A 26405-nucleotide genomic window follows, 5' to 3' on the forward strand; every position below is an offset into this window, starting at 1 on the left:
CACTGACACTACACAGCCCTGTGAAAACTTCTATCCGTTGTTAATGGGTTTAAGCAATGGGGCATGAACTATTCTTCACACTGCCCCACGGTCCCTTCTGGGACAGGATTGAAATAATCCTGGGTGATAATGAAGCTGCGGGTCGTTTTACACTCCACCCCACTTTCTTTTCGGGGTGTAAGGCGGGCTGCTGATTCGCTGTCACCTGCTTTACACTGCTGCCCATGATCAACCCCATCTTCAGTCCCACAAATATCTGACACTCAGAACAGTTCATGAGTTGAGCTCCTGATGCAGAACGGGGTCTCACCCAGTTCCCAAGAGGCTGTTGGATAGGATTCCTCAACATGGGACATCACTCACCTGTCTCACAAGTGAGGACATTGCTCATTGGCTGATCAGACTTTGGCACAAAGATATTTAAGCCAATTGAAGTGGAGCCAGATTAAAAATTCTTGATGGGGCAACAAGAGTATTCTGTGAGTTCTGTTGAAGGGTCATGTGGACTCGAAACGTCGACTCTTTTCTTCTCCACCGATGCTGCCAGACCTGCTGAGTTTTTCCAGGTAATTCTGTTTTTGTTGTAGAGTATTCTGGGCACCTTCCGCACTCGGTCCATTCAAAACCAATCGTGTAGTAAAATGCACCAAAGGGATAGAGCTTTTTACACACTGCACTGTTAGTGAAGCAAATCATCTCACAATTTTATTGCAAGGATATTTTTACCCTGTGTTTTCTCTGCATTAGGGCAAGTTTTACCAGGAGCCCCACAGGACACCTGGGCACGGATGCCAAGGCCCCTTGTTAATCTGTGTTTGAATAGGAACGCTACATCATGGAAAAAAGTCTTTGCGGTATAAATATTTTCAGAAATATCTTTCTTTGTACGCACAGCTAAATGGCTGAGATGGGTTAATTAATGAACTGGTCAGCACATCAAGTGAAAGTCCCAGTGTAGCCTTTGGCAGTGCTGGCGTCAGTGCAGAGTTCCAGAATGACCCAAGTATGGGTCACAGGTCTTTGGTACCTGTTCAGACATAACAAGCAAAACCAATATCAACCACAGCTGCATTCCAGAAATACCTTCTTACTTAAGTCAGAATTGCCTTGTGGACTTGCCATCACCACCGACTCAGGCCAATTCTGATCGGAAAGTCGCTACACTGGGAAAGCAAACGGTTTTTCTGCACCTTCTCCTTGCCCACTCCAGCGTTCAGCCCTCCGTCGGTGAGCTGTGAATGCAACCCGCCAAACTGGGATTTATTGAATTCAGCCCAAGACGTAATGTCCCCGCAATTAATGATCACCGCAGTCAACATTTCAGAATGAATAAACAAATACCAGACAGCTTCCTCAATCCACTCTCAGGTTCCTTTTGACTGTTCCAATGCTTGCTTTTGTTAGTTGGTAAGGCACGGTGGATAATCACCGTGTGTCATTGGCCCCTGCTGGGCCTGGCCCTTGTACTATACACTATCCCTTGCTCTTTGCTGGGACAGATTCTTATGTATAATGTTCCATGGTCCTTGCTGGGACAGGCCTTTGTTTAATGAATTGTTCCACTGCGCCTAATGAACCAGTCACTTGTAACTACACACTATCTCCTAGTCCCTGCTGGGACACTGTCTAATTACAGCCACTCTACCAAGTGGTAGGATGTATGATTTGTTGTCATCTGCATGTAGGTGACACTGGCAAGGCTGCATTTGATGCCAGTCTGTAGGTGAGAAGGTTCTAAAATGGAAGGTTAAAGGGACTCGGTGAACTTTCTCATGGCACAGGCTGATGAGCCGACGGCTGTGTTTCTACTGAGTCACCGACATTCCTCTTCCATTCCTAAGAAATAGCTGTTTGCCGACACACCCGATTCTGAAGATGATGCTTGGCCTAGAATTGTTGAAACTCTATGAATCAGGGCAGGTTAGTTTGAATATTTGCCAACATTGTAAGCCACTGCGAGACAAACATTCTGTGACTGAAGCTCTTAAACTTCCCTGTAAAACGGTCCTCCGGTGCCAATTTGGGTGTTGCAAGTACAGGAATTCCCCTGAAATTATGAAATATTCCGGGAATCAGAAAAACATTGTGAAGAATTATAAGTTTGATATGAATTGAAAGAAAAAGTGCACCTTTTTCTTTTTGAAGATCGCCCACCTTTCCTTTCAACAGTGGTGATTCATGATGGGCATCATGGAGAATACTTTAGGGTCGATATATTTGGAAGATGCTGACTTTTTGATGGCATTCGCTGCACATCCATCATTATGTGTCCTGCTTTTTCATCAAAATGATTAACAAAACTTTACTGCTTGGTGCGAGCATGCTGTATTGGTGGGGAAAAATTAGTCAGACCCTTTGTAGGTCCAGCGAGCTGACTCAAAACTGGGCCTTGATCCTTACCAACATTATCATAGGTCACGTCTTCAGGGGCAGCTCAGCCTTCAGGAAGAATGAGTTTCAGATGATCGTCCTCGCATAAGTTTCAAGAGAGGGGTTGAATTGGGCAAGGGATGCAAGGTGAGAGGGAAAATCTCCAGGACTGTGGAGTTTATACGCACACTTACTTTTGTCAGCAAAATCTGGAGCAATTAGGCCCATTTGGTGATTAGTTTTATTAAACGAGGCGTTAGGCCCCTCACTAGGCCCAGGATGCCTAAAAAAGGCCCCTACAGATTTAGCAGTGGGGCCAATGCTTATGCAGGTTGGGTATTGCCGTTCCTTCACTGTCGCTGGGTCAAAATCCCGGAACTGCCTCCCTAACAGCACTGTGGTTGTACCTACACCACATGGACTGCAGCGGTTCAAGAAGGCAGCGCACCACCACCTTCTCAAGGGCAACTAGGGAATAGGCAATAAATACTGGCCTAACCAGTGATGCCTACATCCCATGAATGAAGTTTTTAAAATCGCAACCGGACATAGCCTAAATTTGGCTGACAAAATCTGGGGTGAAATGCTCTCTGGCTGTTTTCTGGCTGGTTTCTGGTTGCTCTGGTTGACCCCAGGTACATACCAGTCATTCTGCTCAGGATGTGCCCCGGTTACAGCTGCTTTTTCCATGTGAGCAGGCCATCCCATTTCTAAATTAGTATGCCATATGCCATTTTGCATTTGAAAAACAGGCACAGCACGTACCAATTTTCACCCCACGTTGCTCATAACTGCTCTCCGCTACCGCCTTCCTGGCATAATAAAACTAATGAAGTGATAAGTGACAAGAGAGAAATAAAGCAATTCATAACATTACAGGCCCTGGCCACTAGAACAGGTTAGAGACTGGTTACTCGGTGATGGGTGATTCACCTCCTGATGTTCCAAAGCCTGTCCACCACCTATGTGGCACAAGTGAGGGGTGTGATGGAATACTGTTCACTTGCCTGGATGGATACAGCTCCAAAAACACTCAAGAACTTTTCCCATGCCAGACAAAGCAGTCCATCCACCACCTTAAATATTCACTCTCCCCAGGACTGGGGCACCATGACTACCACGAGAAGAATGTTCCCCCCATTGGGGGGTAAGTGCAGGAGCGGGCACGGGCAGGTGCGCCTTCGATCGGCGCCCCCGATTGCGGGCGCGCCATCATTTTACGTGGGCGGGCGAATTAAGGCCCGCCCAGCGTGACGTCCGCCAGGAAGCGCTATGCGCTCCCTGTGCGGGCAGGGGGTGGGGGGATTCCCTCAGCTGAAAGCGTGCTCTCCTGCACATGTGCGTGAAAGAGCGCACTGATCTCCCTGAGGCTAAGTGCTGCTTCAGGGGGAATCGGCTCCAAATTAAAAATTTTACAGAGACAAATACAAAATTTCCCTGACATGTCCCCTCATGTGTCACTGTCACATGAGCTGGGACATGTCCATCACTTTTACTCAAACCTTCATTAAAAATTTAAAAGCCCTCATGAAACCACCCGTGGATGAGGTTTCACGCTTTTTCTGAAGCCTGCCAGGGCTCCCGGCCTGCCCGCCAACCTTAAGGTTGGACGGGCAGGTCCATTAATTATATTACATGCTGAATAGGCCATTGACAGGTCGGTGGGCGCACAGCTGATTCGGCTGTGCCCCCCCCCCACCGACCTGAAAATTGAAATGAGGGCGGGGTGATGTCGGGAGTTCTGCCCAACGTCATTTTACGCGTCGGCGAGCAGGTCCTGACCTAAAGATCCTGCCCCATGTGTATTTTCTACTGCAGCAACTTGCCAATGCTTCTTTGGAAACATCTCCCAAATCCACGACCCGTACCAGCTTAAAGGACAATGGCAGCAGGTGCACGGAGGCACTATCGCCTCCCAGTTGCCCTCCAAGCCTCACGCCATTCTGACCTTAGGGAAAAACAGTAAAAAGTGGGAAATAAGAATAGCGGTCCGACCTGTTTTTTCCCTTCGGGATTGGATATATATCACCATTCTTTCATCATCACTGGGTCAAAATCAAGAAACTTCGTATCTAGCAGCAGTGTGGGAGCATCTTCACCACCTCGGCTGCAACAGGTCAAGAAGCTGGATCACCATCATCTCCTCATGGGTGGTAAGGGCATTAAATGCTGATCTTAGCAGTGTTTCCCACATTCCAAGGGTGAATAATAAAAATAACGCAGCATACAAAACAAACCTTAGCATAAATTGTCACATCCACATCCTCATTAAATTCACCTCAGTCAGTGCCGCTTTCAATCGCCTCTCCCCAAAATTGAACCAGGTTGCAATTTAGTCAGATCCAATACCAAAAAGTAAATATTTAATAAAATGGGGTTTTGGCCGCTGGAACTGATGTTTTTACAGAATTTGGGTTAAGTAGAATTAAAGGTAAATGATCCCTTTGCGCACCTAGCCAGGATCTCTCTGCTTAAGTGGCAGGGTAACATCCATGGTTAGGTGCCATCCATCAGGTACATACATAAAGAAATACATGCATTATTTTAGCGCCTTTTACATCCCCACAACCAGGAAACTCTCCCACTCTTACCACCTGCCGTATTGGAAAGATTTACAGGCTGATAATTAACTCGTCACGGCCGCATTATGAGCACATCTTCCATGGCCATCAAGCCCTGAAGTGGGAGTTGAACCCAGAGCTGCTGGCCTAGAGGTAAGGGTGCTACCACCGCACCACAAGACTTCTTTCCTCCTCAACACTACAGAGGCTATTTTATGCAGTTCCTTGTCCCCATCCATTCATCAGAAACCTCCCTCCCCTTTCCGACGGAGCTTTGCTTGGGATAGGTTTCCTTGAATGTAATAAATTTCATTAGGATGGAGCAAACATCCAGCTGGGCTCTAAATGGCGCCAGTTGATGTCTTACTCTTCTGGTTATTGATCCATTTAAATATAATTGGGGGAAGAAAAACATTTATTTTCTTTGTCACCAATAATGTAATCTCCATCCTATATAAACAAATGGTGCTGAAATTATTTGCCAAAGGCTTTGTTGATGATGACAATGTTCCTTTAATGAGTGATATTGGGACAAATCAGTTTCACTCCCTTCCACAGCAGATGGCTCCTTGTGCTGTTAACAACAGAGAATGGGAAAGCATTTTCTGCATTTAAAGCAGAACTGAGGGAGGCAAAGGCAACTGCATGTCATTCACAGGAGCTTTGAACATCCAGCATTTTATTCTGGGTGTGTAGAAATGGTCTAGGAGCAGCAAATCCCATTTATCCACTACCCTGTGCTCACTGACTGACGTTGGATTCCAGTCCAGCAATGCTTTTGTTTAAAAATTCTCATCCTTGCTTTCAAATTCCCCCTTATCCCTATAACTTCTTCCGCCACAACCCTCGAAGATTCTGCGCTCCTCCCATTCTAGCCTCTTGCGCATCCCTGATTTTCATCGCTGTACCACTGGCAGCCATCTCTTCAGCTGCCTAGGCCCCAAGTTCTGAAATTCCCTTTGTAAACCTTCCCACGTCTCTCCCCTCTTTTCAAATGCTCCTTAAAACCTACCTTTCTGACCAATTCTGTCTTAATATCCGCTTGAGTGACTCATGGTCAAATTTTGTTTGTTAATGTTCCTGTGAAACACGTTGGGGAGTTTTATTACATTAAAGCTGCTATATAAATGCAAGCTGTTGTTCTTGATTATTCTGAAATAGCAATTTATGAAGTAAGAAAGCCATGGAACTCCTGCAGATATAAGCACTTTACATGTACAGTACTTAGTACCTTTCTCCTTTAATTTAATTGTATTAAACTAGTGCAGAGCAGTAAATGTTTCATCAATACCTGCAGCAGAAAGATGCACATAAATACTTCAGTATATGTCGCACCGCAGATTGTACAGCTGAGGGACTTCAGTCATGCGGAGAGGCCAGAGGAGTTGGAATTGCTCTCCTCAAAGCCGAGAAAGTTAGGAGGAGATTGTGCTCCAATATTTGAGGGGTTTTGATAAATAAGGAAGAACTCTTTCCACTGGCGCAGACGACACAGCTTTACACAAAAGGGCCAAGTGCGAGATAAGGAATTTTAATTATTTGAGCAGCGAATTGTTGTGATCTGGAAAGCACCGCCTCAATGGGTGATGGAGAAAGATTCCAAAAAGAAACTTTCAAAAGGGCTTTGGCAGTAGGCTCATAAAAAACCAAAAAAAGTTGCAGTGTTATACACAAAGAGCTGGGGGGAGGGGGGTGGGGTGGTGGGGTGCGGTTGGATTAATTGGATGGTTCTTTCAAAGAGCTAGCACGGGCACGATGAGCCAAATGGCCTCCTTCTGTGCTGTATGATTGAAGATTCTCGATTAATACTTGGTTATTTTTCTCTTTTGGCATTCGAAAAATGTCCTAAAGGTCATTCCCTCTCTCCCATGTGTACATTACAAGGTCTGCACATTTATTAACTAGTTTCATATTTCAAGTGGATCGCGTTACCATGAAAGCGGCAGCAGCAAATGCAGTTTCACCGAACGACTCGTTAAAGAGAGAAAAAAAAATCCAATCTCAAAATTTTCCCACAGTGGCAACTATCACCTGCAGAAAGGAATGTGAGTGTATTTAAATGTACCGCACATACCATCTAAAAATAGCCCTGTCAACAACGTGTATACATGCACCTGTTACTTACGCCGCAATTATCTGATTCCCTTCAGGCGATTTTTACCTTGGGAAAGGTTTGGAAATTAAAAGCTAGCGCCCCCATACTGTAGTTTCATTACACAGTCAAACCACACCCACCAGCTGGCTGCATTGTTCTAATCACATATGGGAAAGCTTAATTGGCAATGGAATTAATAACCATGTAATTATACCTATGGAGCTAAAAGCCATCTGGGGTATAGCTTTACCATTCCGAGGGCTCACTGTTACTGTTGCCAACCTAACTAACTTTAGGCTGTTGACTTGGCTAGCCAACAATTTCTTAAAAAGGTAAATCGGACCTTTTTCTGTTTGCATCTGATGATGATCCTTAACGATTTTTTGTCAGCGACAAAATAATATCAGAGTTCCAGCTGTCACTTCACCTCACGCCCTGTACTTGTCTCGTCTGCTGTCTTGATGTTTGGGAGGTGACAGAATGTGAAAACCTGAGTATCCATCAATGAACCCATTAGGATGGTGCTGACTGAAGCCTGCACCACAAGAGGGCAAACTAACATTGGTTCTTGAAACTTACACTCACTCTTGTCGAGAGGGTACAATTGCGCTTCCCAATGGGACGTGAGGTGACATGGTGGCTTGAGTTCTGGTTGGACTTACCTTAGTGTCCGGTATGTCACCCAAGACCAAACAATCAACCATCACTGTAATGTATATTATACTGAAGTAAATCACTGCAGCTGCCCTAACAACACAGGTCAGAATTTTCGTCCCCATATAGGGACGAGTATGGAGGGCACAGAATTGCCAGCACCGTCATGGCCCCCTAGCACCAGGCCATTTTTCCAGAGGCAGGATGAGGGGGTCAGAGGGGCTACCTGCCTGCAAATGGTGGGTAGCAACTGAGGTGAGTAAATGGAGGCGCCCTCTCTCTCTCCCTTAACTGTGCTGCAGGCTGCTGCTCCTTCAGAGCTAGAGGGCCTCTTATTGGCCCTCCAACTTGGAGGGCCCGCCTGCCATCCTTAATTGGAGGCCCACCCTCTGGTCACTAATTGACCAATCCCGGGGAAATCACTCTCCGGTGGCCGTTACCCACAGAGTGTGGGGTCATAACCTCCATTTGACCCTGTTGTTAGGACCCCGACCCAAAACCCACAATCCTACCCACAAGTACTTCTCACATCGGAACACACTGAGTGTCTCGCCATTTAAATAGTTCACCTCAGCTGATGCGACAGTGGGCATTGGACAGGGGGAAGAAGGTCGCATCTATTCAACTAGGCATTTTGGCACTGTGTCAACTTTAGATGTGAAAATAAAAAGAAAGGCAGCATTAATGTCAATCACACAAATGTTGTGCAGTGGGGCTGCTTACTGCTGAAACTACGCGTTCATAGGTCATGACACCATTTGGAATACTCGCCGCTTTTATCAATTATTTACAGTTACCTAATGTCACAAGCCTAACTGGGAAGGAGCATTCTGTCTCATCTCAACAATATAGCTGTATCCATTAAATTGAGCCTTCTCCCAAAAAATATTACCAGAGTGCTGTAGGGTCGGAGTAGATTAGAGCAATTGTCAGAATAATCACCGTCATCCAATCCCAACCGACACCCACAAACACCCCTCCCCCCACCCCGGCTCAGACACACTCACAAGCACATAATAAAACAGAAATGAACTATACTTGTAATTACTTTTTTTTTATTAACCTTAGTGTCTACGATAAATATACCCTGGACGGTTCTTAGGCTCCTTGCAAGTAAGGACTAGCTTCTTGTGGTTTACCTTTCTTAAGCCTTTGTCGCAGGCTGATCCTGCCCTCACTTAGTGTTCCCATAGGCTTTTCCTTCCACCCATGATCACTCAATCGCAGTCATAGTTGGTGTTCAGTTAAAGGCCTGGACGATTGCAGACTCCAATATTACCCCCCATTACAGCACTAAATCAGCCAATTCATCACAGGCCTGAATTAAAGTTGGAGCTTATTTAAGATTAAAGCTCGGCTGCAAGCCCATTGGAGAAGGGGGAGATTGTTTATATTTTTAAGAGATACTTTTCAATGAAGTACTTTCCTCGGCTTTCTTTGTGGGCCTCATATGCTAGAAGAACATTTCTTAGAAGCTGTTGGGATAGATACAAGGTCAAAAGCAAAGCAGATATTTTTCAAGAGGTAAGATGAACCAACAGTGTGACTCAGCTTTGCTCTTCTGGTAATACTTGCTCTTCTTGAGTCCAAAAGGTATAGGGCAAAGTTTTCAGGCTCCACTACAGTCAGGAACGGAAGCAAGACTTAGAAGACCTACTGCACCTAGAGACACATGAGGCAGACAAAGCTTATGTCTGTTTTCCATTGCTTATTTTTCCTGGAACAGGTCGCTAGCCAGAGGCTATAGTGTGAGGGGCACCAGTCCACATCAAGCATGGCTGGACCAGAGTCTCTCCCACTCTTACCGCCTGCCACTGGCGTGTTGGAAGGATTTGCAGGCTGACGATCAAACTGTTTGCCTCAAACCCGGAGTTTCTAGCTCAGAGGCAGGGTTGCTACCCACTGCACCACCAGACCCCACTAACAAAGGCAGGCAGGGTCTGAGAATACTGACTGGTGTGTCAGCTTCCCAATGCTGTTTCCAGTGCCAACCGTTTTTTGCCTAGGTAGGTTTGGGGGCAGCATGCCCCATGAGTTGGGCAGTCAGTTCGGCTCATTAAGAGCCTTTTAAAGGACACTTAAAGGAGGCTATCTGGGATTTTCCAGGTGGCATCCAGTTTCCCAATGCAACAAGATGTAGCTTAACTATTTCAAGATGGGAACCCAGTGGCAAGCCAGGGGGCCAGTGCTCTAGGCAGCCCTACAGACCCTCCCTGACTGCCTGAGTGTGGGTGAAGCCAAAGGCCACCCTTTAGAGTGATTTCTCCCAGCCCCACTTCCCCACAATGGCAGCCAGGCTCCTTTTTCTGTTTTTTTTAATAACAAATTGATGAGAGGATGGCTCCATGTTGAAGTGTCCTCTCAGTTGCTCTCCTTTCACTGCAGCCTGCTGCTCCTCTCTAGTTGGAAGGCCTCTTATTGTGCCTCCAGCTTTGAGAGCCAGTCTGGAACTCTCAATTGGACAGGGGGGGGTTTGCCCTCATACCAATTGAGGTGGCACCTCTGTGAAAATCACAGTCAGAGACTGTTTCCCCGCAGGTGTGGGTTCAGGACCTGAAAACAGCCCAGACTGCTGTTTCCAACTCCCAAAGTGAAAATTAGCCCATATCTTCAATCCCCACCTCAAGACTTGGGCTGGTTATCTGGGCTGACCCTTCAGTGCAGTAGCGAGAGAGTGTTGCCATGTAAGAGGTGAAGCACGTCAAAAGATATGATAAATAAATTCGCCATCTGCCTGTTATAATCATTCAGAGGGGCATAAAAATTTCTGTGGCGCTATTGCAAGAGGTGACAAAGGTAGAATGAGGGATTGAGTAGCAGATGGACTGAGGCATGATGAGTGGCAGCTGGCTATGTTATGGAGGTGGAGGTAGGCGATTTTTGTAATGGCAAAGATAGGGAGCCGGCAACTCAATTCCGGGTCAGACGGGATGCTGAGGTTGCAAACATTTATCTACACATCAGATATAAGTCACTGGATGTGATGGGATTTTGGATGTTCAGAGGGCATGATTAGGTGCTATATGAATACAAATTCTTTCTTTCATTATTGTTCAATTGATAGTAAGTTCAGCACTGAACACCTTCCACACCCCAGCCCCTGGGACCTAGCACTGCAACTGGCAAACCTCTGCTTGCCAGTAATAAGCAAATACTGGCAGACCAATTTACCACACACTTGCCCTCATCTTCATTAGGCACACTAACGTCCCAATTCGGGCCCAATTCTAGGCACATATTTCCTATTAGTAGAATGATCTTTTAAAAATGATGTACTACCAGAGGATCCAAATGTCTCTGATTTTAGTTGCTTTTTCCTAATTGCCTGTGCAATTAGGAAAGGTCCATTTTCACCCTTGATTGTTACAAATGATGCTCGGAGATTCACAACAGATCTTAGCTCCCGATTCACTTCACTGTGGGTCATGTGCATACCTTCAATGCAAGTTTGCCTGCACCATTTTGCACAGTATCAGCAAGGGAAGATCTGATTTTGGCAACCTACCGTTGACAGGTTTGAAGGATGGGTTGTCCATACTGTATTTGACAAGGGCAAAAATATTAGTCACCATGTTTTGGCTGGACTAATGCCTTGGGATCTGTGCAGGGGGACTGGTAAAGCAGATCTTTGTGGGACATTATCCATGGTGACCTCCATTAGGAATGCCCAATCATGCATATGTTTTCAAAAATAACCTTTATCTTTCTGAACATATACATTAAACAAGCAGAATATTGCACAAGTACATTAGTGGGTTTATTTCAGAACAAAAGAAGATAAAAATAGGAGCAAGAATGGACTAGATGACCCCTGAGCCTGCACTGCCAGTCAATTAGATCTTGATTGATCTCACCTTAGACTTAACTAATTTTCCTGCCATAACCCTTGGCTCCCCTATAAAAATCTGCCTGCCTCAGCCTTGAATATTTTCAATGAATCAACCCCCAGGGTTCACTGGAGTAGAGAATTCCAATGACTAATGACCCTCTACGAGAAATTTCTCCTCATCTCCATCCTAAATGAGAGGGAATGGTTGAATGAGACTTGGTGCAATGTTATGAGACAGCCTTTTGGTAAAGGCTGAGTTATTTAAAAATCCCAGAGGAAAACTTTAAACAACTGTCATAACTTATATTTTTAAGTGGTATGTTTGAGATGCAACCCTAAATTCAGGAATCAGACCACCAGTTCTCAAGAGGTTTTATATTAAATTAAATGAAACATTTTATTAATTTATACAAGTTAAATACATATACATGGCTACCAATTACTACTATCATAACTTTTAACAAATTCCTAAACTAATCTCCATTAAGGCAACAGCTACCCATAGACTTAACCAGACAGCAGGCAAAGCATTTTCACCTTACGAATTCAAAATGAGGTTCCTTTCACTTTGGTTCCTGTGGAGACAGTTGTAGGCTTACAGCTACTTTGATCTTACATTGCCTCTGCCCCGCATGCACAAATCTGCTCAAGTTATACCTAGCACAGCTCATTGAATGTAAATTCTAATTGTATCACCAGCCTCTCCTAAAAATAAAACCACTTTCATAGTCCCAATTTTATTAGTAATACAAACATATTGCTTGGTCTCTGCTAGCTAGGTGCCAGATTTTACTCGCCTTCTTGAATGCGCTATTCAAAAAATGTAAATGCACTCTACCTCTCTTACATCTCAAAACTAGTACACATCAAAGCACCCAGACTAGATGGTTTTAATTCAATTAAGACACACCCACAGACTAAACCTCTATTTTAAAAGAAAAATATTTTCCAATACTGCTATATAGATTTATGGCTTCATGACATCCAAGCAAAGACACAGGCATGCAGCAGAGATTTTAGATCAAGTTTACGAATGGTAGAATGTGGGAGGCCGGCCAGAAGTGCATTGGAATAGTCAAATGTAGAGGGAACAAAGGCATGAATTAGGGTTTGAGCGGCAGGTGAGCTGAGGCAGGGGTGGAGTCCAGCGATGTTACAGGGGTGGAAATAGACAGTTTTAGTGACCGTGTAGATACCTGGTTGGACATTTATTTCAGGGTTAAGTTTGACAGCAAGTTTGCGAACAGTCTGGTTTGGTCCCACCAGGGAAAGGAACGAAATAAAAACTGCTGGGAAAACTCAGTAGGTCCAGCAGCATCGGTGGAGAGAGAAACAGAGTTAACACTTCGAATCCATGTGACTCTTCTTCGGAGCTCTTGAAACATTGGCCTGAATCTTCTGTTCGGCGTGTGGGGGCAGGCCCCGCACGCCAATGCATAAAATGACGCGCAGTGATGTGTGTGCGTCCCGATGTCACCGCGCATCATTCCAATCTTTAGTTCGGCAGTTGTGCACTGGAGTCGGCTGCGCACCCGCCGAATTGTCAAAGGCCTATTGAGGCCATTATTAAACTAATTGAGGTACTTGTCAGGGCTGCCCGTCCAACCTTAAGGTTGGGGGGCAAGCGAAGAGCCCAGGCGGCCTTTGCATTTTTCATGGAACCTCATCCACGGGCGGGATGAGGTTTCACAAAGTGTTTATTAATTTAATAAAATGTTTCATGTAAATTCAATGTCACATGAGGGACATGTTCAAATAATTTTATTTTTTAATTTTTCACATTTTTATGAATTTTTAAAATCTCCCTGAGGCACACGATGCCTCGGGGAGATTTCTGCGTTCTTTCGCACGCACGCGCGAAAAAGCGCAGGCCCCGACTCTCCCTCCCACCCCCTGCCCGCACGGGTAGCGCTGAATACTTCTGGGTGCGCGTCACACTGGGCAGGCCTCAATTGGCCTGCCCACGCAAAATGGCAGCACGCAGCCAACCGCGGGTGGCGACTGCCCAACAGGGAGAAAATTCTCTCCATTGACTCTGTTCCTCTCTCCGCAGATGCTGCCAGACCTATTGAATTTCCCAACATTTCCTGTTTTTATTTCAGATTTCCAGCATCTGCAGTGTTTTGCCTTCATCTTGGGGAGAGGAATGAAGTCAGTAGCTAAGGAACAGGGTTTGGAGTGGCGACTGAAGACAACGGCTTTAGCCTTCCCAATGTTTAATTGTCTCCTCAGAAATTAAATTGGAACAAAATGTTAACTTACCTTTTCATGGGTGGCCTCCCCCCACTCCTGTAAAGACCACTGATGACGCAACTGTAGGTCTTGAGAAACTGGGCAGAGCTTGGCCTGCCCTTTGAAAATCAATGTTGACTGTCCGTTGACCTTTCCAAATGCCCATCAGCCTTATTATCGTCTTTGGCAGTTCTGCTACTACCACTGTGAGAACTGCTGCTGGGTGGCTGATTATTTTTTCATTTTTCTTTGAGCAGGGCAATAACATCTCGTACAATTTTCTTTGGTGCAGAGTTTGTGTTCAATGAATTTGGGAGAACTATAGTTAATTTTTTTTCTATTTCCTAACAATATCCTCAAACTTTGGGTTCAGGTCACCTGGTCCTGGTGATATATTAACATCTACTAAGTGTATTTTATTAAGTATATCAAGAATAAGTTTATTAAGGTTTATTAAGTATACAACAATATGAAGAAGTAAGAAAATGAGAGATGGTCATTTGGGTCATGAAGTACATTCCTTCAATTGGTACATTCCCCCCAAAGTCTCTGAATTATTGCCTCATTTCCCCCTACCCAAGATCTTTCTACTCTGCTTTTAACCACTGTGTGAAGCAAACAGGTCAAACAGATATTTCTGCCACCTAAATCTATTTTCTCAGCAAATATTAACCCAGTTTCTTTACAACTTGACCTAGAATTGACTACTTCTTTCTCATACTCTGTCACTCATATCTACTCTTCCATAGATGAGGAACAGGAGAAAACTTCTGATCTGTAATCTTTCCCAGGCCTTGTGAGTTTTGTAGTTACTTCCTTGAGTTCTGTGCTCACTCCCCAAGCTGTACAGTCTGTTTGAATCTACCTTGTTTTATTATTGTACTTTAAAGACCACAGGCTTGGCTCCCCTCACTCCTGCTTTCTCCAGTAAAAATAAATTCAGTTCCTTGAATAGGTTAGATGTCTACGCTCGTGACCATCCTGAGAAACCAGGACTGAAAGAAGTATGCATCGAAATAGTTCTGACAGGAACCATTTTGTTACAAAAGAATTACAGGGACTATTACCAGATGAATATAGGGGTGAAACACTGGAGAATGACAAATTGCACTCAATTAACAGTTCGGGGATTACAGCCTGTTTGACATTCCGGAGTAGTGATGTTTGTTATCTGAGCTATCAGATAAAATAAGTTAAATTAAGAATTATTTCATTCAATTCACAAATGCCATGGCCATTATGTTTTATTCAAACAAATACCAAACAGAATTAAATTACTTTTTACTGCAGTTTATAAGGTAATCCCTAAACTGTTAGTTGGTTGCTGTATACCATTTTCCACATCTACAGTGATCTGTTAATTGTCACTGTTATTATATAGAACAAGGTGACTTCTATCAGGCCCATTAGTGTAATTGAATGAATATATCTTACAGTTCCACTCTCTCAGGTTGGCCTTGGATGAAGACCACTAATTTAAGGAGGGAAAAACAGAGTTAACATTTCGAGTCCGTATGACTCTTCTTCAGTCATATGGACTCGAAACACTAACTCTGTTATTTTCTCCACAGATGCTGTTAGACCCGCTGAGTTTTTCCAGCATTTTCTGTTTTTGTTTCAGATTTCCAGCATCCGCAGTATTTTGCTATTAATTTAAGGAGGGATCTGAGTCACAGGTTTGACTTAGTTCCAATCTTCCATCGCCAAAGATCATTGCTGTGGATGTCAATCTCACATCACCTTAACGCCACTTACCTCCTCACCCCTCTCTTACCCCAACCCCCCAAGGAGAATATTCATTGGCCAGCTCAGGTTTGGGCACTTATTCTGCGGTCAGCAGCTGCTTTTCGAGGGATATAGTGAGCTGTAAAATTCACCATAAAGTGTATGATTGCATCGTTACTACCCCATAATGATAGCAACGGACACACATCATACCCCATCAAGTGACAGCTTCCCTTGTTGGGAGTGCGCAGTGTCAGCATCAACTAGCTGTAACTTGTTTATCATCTCTAAGAGTCAGCCTTGGCTCAGGGGTAGCTGTTTCCCCTTTGAGTCAAATTATTTTACATCCAGTCCAACTCGAGAGACTTGGGCACAATATCACATGCTTACATGCATTGTCAGAGGAGATGTTAATCCAAGGCCCGATCTGTTTTCCTCAGTGGAAGCAAATGATCCCATAGCACTTTCTGAAGAAGAACACGAGTGTTCTTTTAGTGTCCTGGCCAATAGTTGTCCCTCAGCTAACGTCACTAAAATTAGGTTAACTGATCCTTTATCTCATAGTTGTTTGTGGGAGCTTGCTGTGAGCAGATTGGCAGCTGTGTTTGTCTAAGTTAACAGTGACTACACTTTGAAAGTGCTTAATTGGCTTCAAAGCACTTTGGAACATCCTGGAAGGTGCTCAAGTTACTTATTCATTCTCTGCAACTCAGTCCTCCTGCATAGTGAATCCAAAACATGTGGCTTTTAGCATTAGTGTACTTTACAGAAACAGAGTATATATAATCACATCAAACTTAGTGGCAATCCTGCAATAACAATTACTCCACAGGATGGAGCACTAGCTAGCCTTGTGCAGACTTCAGAGTCAGTCTGTATTTGGCTGACAGTTTATGGCGGAATAAAATTGCTGTTGGGTTGTATCAGTTGTTTTATTTTGCTGTACATTCATGGATTCCCCCCACCAACCCCCTCATTCAGACCTCCCCTCATCCCCCTCCATTCACACCTCCCTCCATTCACACCTCCCCCTATCCCCCTCCATTCACACCTCCCCTATCCCCCTCCATTCACACCTCCCCTATCCCCCTCCATTCACACCTCCCCCATCCCCCTCCATTCACACCTCCCCCTATCCCCCTCCATTCACACCTCCCTATCCCCCTCCATTCACACCTCCCCCTATCCCCCTCCATTCACACCTCCCCCATCCCCCTCTATTCACACCTCCCCCTATCCCCCTCCACTCACACCTCCCCCCATCCCCCTCCATTCACACCTCCACCCATCCCCCTCCATTCACACCTCCACCCATCCCCCTCCATTCACACCTCCCCATCCCCCTCCATTCACACCTGCCCCTATCTCCCTCATTCACACCTCCCCCTATGCCCCTCCATTCACACCTCCACCCATCCCTCTCCATTCACACCTCCCCTTATCCCCCTCCATTCACACCTCCCCCTATCCCCCTCCATTCACACCTCCACCCATCCCTCTCTATTCACAACTCCCCCTATCCCCCTCCATTCACACCTCCCCCTATCCCCCTCCATTCACACCTCCCCTATCCCCCTCCATTCACACCTCCCCTATCCCCCTCCATTCACACCTCCCCCATCCCCCTCCATTCACACCTCCCCCTATCCCCCTCCATTCACACCTCCCTATCCCCCTCCATTCACACCTCCCCCTATCCCCCTCCATTCACACCTCCCCCATCCCCCTCCATTCACACCTCCCCCTATTCCCCTCCATCCACACCTGCCCCCATCCCTCTCCATTCACACCTGCCCCCCCCATCCCCCTCCATTCACACCTCCCCATCCCCCTCCATTCACACCTCCCCCCATCCCCCTCCATTCACACCTCCCCCATCCCCCTCCATTCACACCTCCCCATCCCCCTCCATTCACACCTCTCCCCATCCCCCTCCATTCACACCTCCCCCCATCCCCCTCCATTCACACCTCCCCCTATCCCCCTCCATTCACACCTCCCCCCATCGCCCTCCATTCACACCTCCCCTATCCCCCTCCATTCACACCTCCCCCCATCCCCTTCCATTCACACCTCCCCAATCCCCCTCCATTCACACCTCCCTCCATCCCCCTCCATTCACACCTCCCCCTATCCCCCTCCACTCACACCTCCCCCCATCCCCCTCCATTCACACCTCCCCCATCCCCCTCCATTCACACCTCCTCCCCATCGTCCTCCATTCACACCTCCCCCCCATCGCCCTCCATTCACACCTCCCCCCCATCGCCCTCCATTCACACCTCCCCCCCCATCACCCTCCATTCACACCTCCCCCATCCCCCTCCATTCACACCTCCCCCCCATTGCCTTTCATTCCAGATTTAGGGTTTGAATCATTTAGATTTCTAGCCCCCTCCCCACAAAGCACAAGGGAATTTAAACCCTTTGACCGCACATCATCACACATCAAGTACTGTCCTATTGGCAGCCACAGTTTGAGTGCTACCCTTTTGTCAGGTAGCTCCTGTGCTATTCATACTCACTATAAGAAACTGGAGCAGCCTCTTACACAAATGCAAGGGAAATTGGGAAACGGGCAGACTGTGAGAGATGTAAGACACAATGACGGGATATGAGAGATGCAAAAAGGGGAGTACAAAAAGGAAATTTGCAAAGGATATCAAAATTAACAGCAAAACAGCTTTTATAAATGTATGAATAGAAAGAGAGGGAAGTAAAGGGGAAGCTGGGCTCATTAAAGACAGGTGTAAGAATATAATGGATAATAAGGAAAGGGGAGACAATCTTTCACCTCACACTGATTTGTAACATTATACGAAGGTTTAAATAAAGGAAAAATATTTTTAACAAACACATATTTAGTTACCCTTAAAACCTCACTTGGCATACATTCATAATTTGAATGTCATCACTTGCCTATATGCATCTAGTAATAATGTCACCTGAAGTAATTTCCATAGAATAGAGTTATCCACCTGAATTTCTGGTTACACCTTTTAGGCAAATGTATTTCCCTGTGGCCATTGTTAGTCATAGAACTTAGCTGGAAAGACATAATTAAATTCACGCTTCTCTCCACAGGGAGGTTATCCAGGACTGCACTGTGCTCACTCACTAAATCATCAGCCTTCAGAAGAACCCTGGCCCAATCTTGAGGGAGATCCCATGATCAGCCTTACAAATTGTGCATAGTGAGGCCCTCGACAGCTGTGTGGCTAACATTTCGATGTGATGTGTCGAATGTGTGGGTGAAGAGAGTTAGGATGCTTTGTGCTAGTTTGCTTTTCATTTTCAGCCTACATCGCTGACTAGCAGCAATGCAAGAAATGTGTGAATCTCTCTCTCTCTGTCAGTACACAGCCTCTCCACCGGCAAGTCCTCGGCTGTGCCTCCTCGTGGTGACACACAGAAACTGGGCCCCTCTCGGCTCTAAGCTAAAGCTTCAGAGGAACTCGGAGAAGGTTTGACCCCCAGGCATGCAGTGTGAAGGCCCACCGGCATGTGGGCACACCCTAGGCAAATCGCTCTGCTGCCTTCTGGATACCTTGGGACAGATGAAGGCTAAGGGAGTAAACCTTGACTAAAAATCTGGAGTGGAATCCAAAGGCGGACTGATGTCTAAATATGTCACTTCCGGCAAACCCTGCAACCGAACTGATACCAAATGTAGTGGCTTTGTATTCCTCTGGACTCAGCCAGGGAGGTTGAGAGGGAGACACTGACTTTTCTGCAGCCCAGGTTCTCCATACATTTTGCCCGGGCTTGTACCCTGGAGAGGAAACTCCAGTTTTGCTGCAGAGATTAACACAACACGAGAGGAACAGTCAGGAATGACAAGCCCAATTTGACTGGCATAGGGAACTGGTGCTTTGGTTTCCAATGGTGGGAGGGTCCATCGTGTTCCACTGGTCAGCCGCACCCACCTCAAGTCGGGCAGCTCCCAACTAGCAAGATGCTGACCCAACACAGTCCATCTGCTTCAATGGGTGCTTGGAGCTTAGAGTCTCTGCTCACAAATGGACAGAATCCATTGCACCAGGCAAATAAGCAAAACAAATGAAGAGAAAGATGATGCCAATTCTTTGATTGGCACAGTGGACTACGTGCAGGGGACTGACAGATGACTCGCAGTTGGCAGTTGGCCAATAACGAATGTAGGATATCTGTGATCGACATGGAACTTGAGAGACTGAACATTGACATAGCTTCCCCACACTGAAAGAAAACCACTACACATTCATCTGGAAGGGGACAGTTGAGAGGAAATGTGCAAGCAAGGTGTAGGCTTCACCATAAGGAATTTGTTACTCTCGATGATAGAACCCCCCACAAATGGTTCAGAACGTGTTCTCTCCATCTACCTCTCAACTCAAACAGGGCCGGTTAACCTCATGTTAATCTATGCTCCAACATAGTGCTCCACTACGGAGGGGAAAGAACTGTTCTATGAGGAGCTCGATACTGCTGTCAGCAGAATCTCTAAGTCAGGGCATCTTTACCTACTGGGGGATTTTAACACAAGAGTGTGCACAAACCATGGCCCTCCTGTCTTGGACATCATGGTCGGGGAAGATAAATGAGAATGGACAGAGACTACTTGAGCTTTGCTGCTGCCAGAAACTTTGTGTAAATAACACCTTTTAGAATAAGCCATGCCACAAGGCGTCCTGGAGACATCCAAGATCAGGGCATTGGCACCAGCTGGATCTGATCATCATCAGATGTGACTCTCTGAACAGCATTCTCAACACACACAGATACCACAGTGCTGACTGTGAGACAGATCCCTCCCTGGGGTGCACTTAGGGTGACGATGCAAGCCTTGAAGCTTTTTCATTCAAAACAGAAATGCTGTCATCGAATCAACGTCAACCATACTGGTCACCCAAATAAAAACCAACAGTTCCTCCACTCACTTAAACAGGTGCATTCCCACAGAGTGCAGAAGTGAAATGAAACATACTTCAAGACACTATCTACAATACCACACTCTCAACATAGGGAAGCAAGAGCAGAAAAATGCCGACCGGTTTGTAGCTAACATCTCTGTGATAGAACCTGATATTGAAGCTAAGCGGTGTGCTCTCATTAATTCTAAGTGAGATCTGAGTGAGAAGACTCTGAATGCACTAAGAAACATTGAAAACAAAGTGCAACAGACTGCTTGACAGTGTGCCAATGACTACTATTTGCAACTTTGCCAGAATATCTAGATGTCCTTCAGAACAGGGAGTGCTAAGGGTTTGTGTGAAGCGTTCAAAAAGGCAACAGGTCCATTAGCAAAGAAAGCAATTTCATTGAAAACAAAGGTAACTGCAATAAACAGTCGGAGGGATGAGTGGAACATTACCTTGAGTTGTATTCTAGGCAGAACACCATCACCATAGAGACCAATAGCTTTTAAAAGATATATAGGTTTAATAATTTGGTCCCACCCAGTTGAGTGCCCCAGGTGATTGTCTTGATGCATTGTTAATGGGACAGGAGATATGGTTCACTCAATGTTCCCTGGGGTCCCATTGCCTTTGATGGATTTTCGCAGAGATGGGGTCTCCATCTCAGTGGGGTTAGAATGTGGGAAGTGTCATGAAGGTATTAAGATATATAATGTTATTGGAAATTATTTTAAATTGGACTTGTAGTAGGGTCTGTGTCTGTGGGTGTGAGTGTGTGTGTCTTAATTGGATTAAAGCCAGTTAGTCTGGGTGCTTTGATGTATAGTAGTTTTGAGATGTTAAACAGAAGGTAGAGGGTACATTTGCATTTTGTTGAATAAACCATTCAAAGACTGGGGGTGAAATCTTGCACCTAGCTAAGAGACACCAAGCAATATGTTTATATTACTAATAAAATTGGAACTATGAAAGGGGTTTTATTGTTAGAAGAGGTGGAATTCAATGTGGTGGTGATACAATGAGAATTTGCATTCAAAGGGAAGGCTAGGTATATATGAAAAGAGTTTTGCATAAGTAGGTCAGAGGCATGTAACATCTAAGCAGCCTCTAAGCCTACAAACTGTCTGCAAAGGGACCAAATTGAAAGGAACCCCCAACGTCATCCCGTCCCATTTAAATCTTCAGGAAGGCAGGGGCACAGTGAGATCAACTGTCCGCCCGCCAACCTGTCAATGGCCAATTGAGGCCATTGACAGGATAATTAAAACAACTAAAGGCCCTGCCCATTCAACCTTAATGTTGGGCTTCTGAAAAAACATGAAACCTCATCCACCGGCGGGATGAGGGTTCACGTCAGGTTTAAAAAAGTTTATTAAAGTTTCAGTGAAATTTATTAACATTGTCACATGAAGGGGACATGTTAAGGATTTTTTTTATTTTTAAGGTTTATAAAGCTTTCAGCGATCTCCCTGAGGCAGCACTTAGCCTCAGGGAGATGTGCACTCTGTTGTGCGCATGCGCGAAAGAGCGCACTCTCGCATTTGGGGAATCCCCCCCCCGCCCGCACAGGGAGCGCATAGCGCTTCCCGCTGAGTTTCACGCTGGGCAGGCCTTAATTGGCCCGCCCACGTAAAATGGCAGCAGAGCCCACTTCTCCAGCAAGGATCGGCTCCCCGCCCACCGGAGATTGGGTCGGGCCCGCCCGCCCAACAGGCAGAAAATTCTGCCCTATGGGTTATTGTTGCCTTGATGAAGATATTTACCTGGGAGTGATTCATTTGCGGATTTGTTTAAAAGTTATTATGGTAGTAATTTACAGACATGTGTCTGTGTTTAATTCCTTGTTAAATTAATAAATGTTTCATTTAATCTATATAAAAAAAAACCTCTGGAGGCTTTGTGGTTTCAATTCTGATTTCAGAGCTGCATCTCAAACATACCAATTAAAAATATGAGTTATGACAGTTGTTTAAAGTTTCCCTCTGGGATTTTAAGTAACTCAGCCTTTACCAACTGTTCTGGACCCCCCCCAGTTGAACCAGCTTCCCTGTATCCACCCGATCGAACAGCTTTATAATTTTAAGCATCTCAACTAGATCACCTTTCCTTGCAGTTCAATGAACTCTCCATCTAACTTCAAAGTAACAAATCCAAAGCTTTGATTTTGTCCGCATTAACCTGCTTTTCTCTCATTCTTTGTGTCCAATCAATCTTCAACATTTCAAACTGTATGCATTGCATTGCAATATAGAAGGTTTTTAAATGGTTTTCAATAATCAAACAGCACACTGGAGATTAAAAAGAAATACATTTTTCATCATTATTCTTAGATAGCTGGATGGCTACAAACTGAATACAAAGTACGATTCTTTTTAATCATGTCAAGAAAAGGAATGGATCGGGATCCAGCTTGTTTATTGACCTGGTTTTCGAGATGTTCGAAGTCCATTTAATTCTGTTAGGTATTTTAGTATAAAAGGGCCAACTTCATTAAGTCCAAAGCAGAAATATGCACTTTTTTTGCTGCTGGATAAACAAGCTAACCATCCCTCAACGTTATCCAGTAAATGGAATTTTGGTACAAAATAGAACATGAAAGTTGCCAATAAGATGCAACTTCAATTAAAATTCTGGGGATTTCCAAAACTCTGTGTTTCATTTTCACACAATAAGGCTGAGTCATGCAACAGCGACAGTTTTGCTCCAGTGTTATTGCCTCACAGTCACATTCTACCAGCCACATCTCACCGAGGGAGCTCGGAGACGCTACTGATACTTTGCTACACGAGACGCGCAACAATTTCTATTCGTTTTGCAAATCGGCTACAATGCATACACGCACAAATTATTGAAAGGCCCTTCTGTTTTAATAGGCTGAATAATGAAAATAAATATGACCCTTTTCCTATTCAAATTCTGTTCACTCTTTTACTTTGGCAATTACCCCCTTCCTCCCCCTCCCCCCACCATCAAAATAAAAACAATTTTTTGAAGATAAAAAAAGCTGCATAGGAGAATAAATTGAGAAGCACCTGCCTTCATAACACATGGAATGAGCCCTCCATATCTCCCTGGGGCAGTACCAAATACAACCATTGGACAGTCCTACCAAAGGCATTCAAGATTAGCTTGGACAAGTGGGAAATATGGGAAACAGGATGGGTAAATCTCAAGATTACCTGCTCACTTTGGAGGGTAAACATCATTATTGAATGTCGAGCCAAACAGATTGTTTCGGTTATAACTTCTGCCTGTTAAAAACCGTGAAGTAAAACCAGAAAATGCTGGAAAAACTCAGCAGGTCTGGCAGCATCTGTGGAGAGAGAAACAGGGCTAACGTTTCAAGTCCGTATGACTCTTCTTCAGGGTATTTTTCCAGCATTTTCTGTTTTTATTTCAGATTTCCAGCATCCACAGTATTTTGCTTTTAACTGCTATTTGTTGTTCTTGTAAGAGATTAATATATTTTTTAGGCCTTTTTAATTGATCTACTATGTTAGAGGAAGACAATCTTGATTGTTCCAATGTTTGCCTTGCCTGCCTCCCTGCCTCCACCTCCAATAGCTTCAGGTCATCCAAAACTCTGCAGCAGTTCTGTGCCAAGCTCTGCTTGCCCATCCCTCCTGTCCATTTTCCCCTATGTTGTCTCTTGGGTCCTTCATGCCCGGGGTATAAAGTTCTCAGCCTTGTGTTTGAATTTCTCCACGGCCTTCACCTATCTCTGCAACCTGCTCCATTCCTACACGTTTCTGTGTTACTATGACACAAGCCTCTTGTGCATCTCCCCCTTGCCTTTGCCCCACCATTGGTGCCTTAAGCTGTCTATGCATCATGCTTTGGTGTTCCCTCATTAAACCGCCCTGCGCTACAACCTTCCCCTTCTTCAAGACCCTCCTTTAATCCCACTTCATTCTGTGCGTGGGACATCCACTTTTGTCTGATTAGATCTCTATGAAGAGCCTTACCTACATTGAAAGTGATAAATTAATGCAGCCAATGTTATTTCTGAGTCTGGGAAATCAAACGTGAGCAGAATTCCAGTTGGAAAAAAGAATGGCAAAACATAGAAAAGCAGGATTGGTGGTTGATTAATGATGCTATGTGCAGCCAGCCTTAACCTGTCTTAAACTTGTAAACTGGAATATAAAGTTACTGTCAAAACCGATCTGGTTCACTAATGCCCTTTAGGGAAGGAGATCTGCCATCCTTACCTGGTCTGGCCTGCATGTGACTCCAGACCCACAGCAATGTGGGTGACTCTTAACTGCCCTTTGAAGTGGCCTAGCAAGGCACTCTGTGCAGGGGCCATTAGGGACCGACAACAAAGACTGGCCTTGCCAGCCTGAGACGCCTGCATCCCATGAAAGGGAATAAAGAAAAAAAATGTAGCAGCCCAGTTACCGTGGCGATGTCACTCGCAACACCTCGTGTAACCACTCTGCGCAGTGTGCCAATATCATGGCTTACTCCATGGCCAGGGTTTCCCATTCATCGGGCGGGTGGGTGGGCCCGGCGGGCAGGGCTGGGAACAGGTCTACCGCTCGCGGTCTGCCCTCGACGGCAAGCTCACGTGAAGCGCGCGCTGAAACGCTCAACACTGCTGGGGTGGGGTCGGGAGGAGGGCGAGCGCGTGTGCACAGGAGCACCCACTGAAAGCTCCCTGAGGGCACACGGCTGCCTCAGGGAGCTGAAGAATTTGCGAAACAAAAATAAAAATTTAGAAGATGGTACAAACATGTCCCCACACGTGACTCAGTTTTTTCGCTTTTTTTAAATTTACCGTTGGAAGCCTCATCCCGCCCGTGGATGAGGTTTCGTTAAAAAATACAAACGCTGCCTGGCCTACTCGCCCGCCCGCCAACCGAACAGTTGAGCGGGCAGCGGAAATACAAATTAATTATTTGCTTAAGGGTCTTAATAGGCCTCTTAATTGTCAGTGGGCATGCTGCCGACTCTTGAACGCGCCCGCAAGAGTGCGCGATGACGTCGGGCCACTCGCCTGACATCATCGCGCATCATTTTATATCCCTCCATCGGGTAGGACGCCCGCCCGCGCAACGAAGGTAAAATCCTGCCCCATCTGATTGCTTATCATGTGTGATAGAGCGGGATTTTCCTGTATCTGTCAATGATGCATGTACCCTTCAGCTCTCAGATGTCTTTGGAAAGGTTCATCTGATACTTTGTGTGAGTTTAGTGTGGGCAGCCAGGATTGCCAACTGGAGGATTCCTATCCTGCATATAATTTGGTTTGGTCTCTTTCAGATTTCAAGAAACAAAGATGATGGGAGAGAGATTTCCAATTTCATAACTGCCTTGCCTAATGGAATGGTTTCTTTTTTAAGTACACTAAGACATTGGTACATTAGGGAGATGCTTTTAATCCCTACCTTTACAACGCTTTTATAGGAATAGAAATTACTTCGGTCAACTGTAGGCCAATGAGGTTTTTTTAAAAATTGTAAACCTTGGGGTGGAATTTTACAGCTCCTGCTGGTGGGATTTTCTAGTCCCGCCAAAGTCAATGGACTTTTTAATGGCTCCTCGCATTTTATGGCCCCACCCCCACCCGCAACAGCACCGTATAATTCCGCCCCTGATGTGCTTTTTCTGTGGTCATCACTACGGGATTTTGGGCTTATGATTAGAACGCTTTTCCATTCTTTCATCCCTTATCAGCACCATATATCTTCCCATAACAAATAATAGGCATAGTTTGCAGAGTCTCCTACTTTGGCCCAACAATATATCCTTGCCTCAACCCCGGGAGACTAACTTCAACTGCACCCATGTGTCATTCTTCCCAATCCCTAGACTTTTCTTATTCTTTTGGCTCCTGTCAATGAAATTTGACTAATAAGCGCCAAACTCTAGATGCTGACGTACTATGAGGGAACTGCGCCAATTGAATGGAGGCTTGTGAACTGAACCCATATGTAACTTTCGCAGCTGACAGCAGAAGTGAGGGTGAGAGGGAGAGAGGGTCGTTTAAGTCTTAAATCCAGAGGTTTAAATGGGGTAGATTTTCTGATACTCTACTT

The sequence above is a fragment of the Cetorhinus maximus genome, chromosome 1 (genome assembly GCF_964194155.1).
Source record: "Cetorhinus maximus chromosome 1, sCetMax3.hap1.1, whole genome shotgun sequence".
NCBI classification, from domain to species: domain Eukaryota; kingdom Metazoa; phylum Chordata; class Chondrichthyes; order Lamniformes; family Cetorhinidae; genus Cetorhinus; species Cetorhinus maximus.